Here is a 1,307-nt window from a genome sequence, read left to right on the forward strand (position 1 = left end):
TATATATATATATATATATATATATATATATATATATATGAAAGATATAGACTAACACATGATGAAAAAAAGAATGTGTTAAACATATAATATACCAGACAATATATGTGTATATACGCATCTCACTTTTTTTCATAGCCAAATATATTCATCTACCGCTATAAAAGACACATTTGCGTCAACGTGTATATATATGTTTGTATATATGCCTGTAGTAATATACCTCTGCTTAAATATATACGTTTGTAAGAAAATTATGCATATATATATATATATATAAATGCATACATGACGGCGTGTGTTTAGTCTCTGATGATATAGTTTAGCATAGCATTATGGGATTCAAAAAAAAAGAGTGGCGTATCTGTCAGAGGCTTGTCATGGCGGTCTTAACTATTTGTGCTGTTGCGTTTGATGAAAAGATTTACGAAATCTCTTCAGATTGAAGTCAAACTTTTCTAGAGACATACTGTGTATATGTATTTGTGAGTATTGGTTTCCATTATTGTGATATAGTGTGTTTATCTCCTCTGCATCTGTGTGTGAGTATGTATTCCGTGCGTATGTATATTTAAAGTAGAGAAAATGCTTAAAGAGTTAGACAGGCGGACCTGCTGTTACAGAGATTATAAGTAAGATATTGGAAGAGAAGTGGACAGACAGACAAGACATAGACAAACACATACACACAGACAGAGAGATAGGTAGAGGGAGTGACAGTTCACGAACGCAACATCTACGAAGAGTGGAAGTAAAATTTATAAAATAATATTTGTACACATTAGGGCGGTGAGCTGGCAGAATCGTTAGCACGCAGGGCGAAATGCTTAGCGTTATTTGTCTGCCTCTAGATTTTGAGTTCAAATTCCCCCGAGGTCGACTTTGTCTTTCATCCTTTCGGGGATTGATTAAATAAGTACCAGTTATGCACTGGACTCGATGTAATCGACTTAATCCCTTTGTCTGTTCTTGTTTGTCCACTCTATGTTTACCCCGCTGTGGGCAATAAAGAAATAGATATTTGTACACTTGCACACATATGTACACATATTAAATTCTACAAGAAGCTGACTGCGTCTTCGAAGTTTCGGCTCAATAGCCGTCATCACAGGCATAGTATGCCAAAACATCGAAGTCACTGACAACATCTTCCATGTCAAAATTAATAAATGTATACGCTACTGAAAAGAATTTAGTGATCCGTCAATTTAATGCCATAGTGTTCTTTGTTTTTATATAGCAAACTGTACGTAAAAACAAACAATATACGTCTATATATACATACATATGTATGTGTGTATATATAT

This window comes from Octopus bimaculoides, chromosome 7 (genome assembly GCF_001194135.2).
Source record: "Octopus bimaculoides isolate UCB-OBI-ISO-001 chromosome 7, ASM119413v2, whole genome shotgun sequence".
In the NCBI taxonomy this organism is placed as follows: Eukaryota; Metazoa; Mollusca; class Cephalopoda; order Octopoda; family Octopodidae; genus Octopus; species Octopus bimaculoides.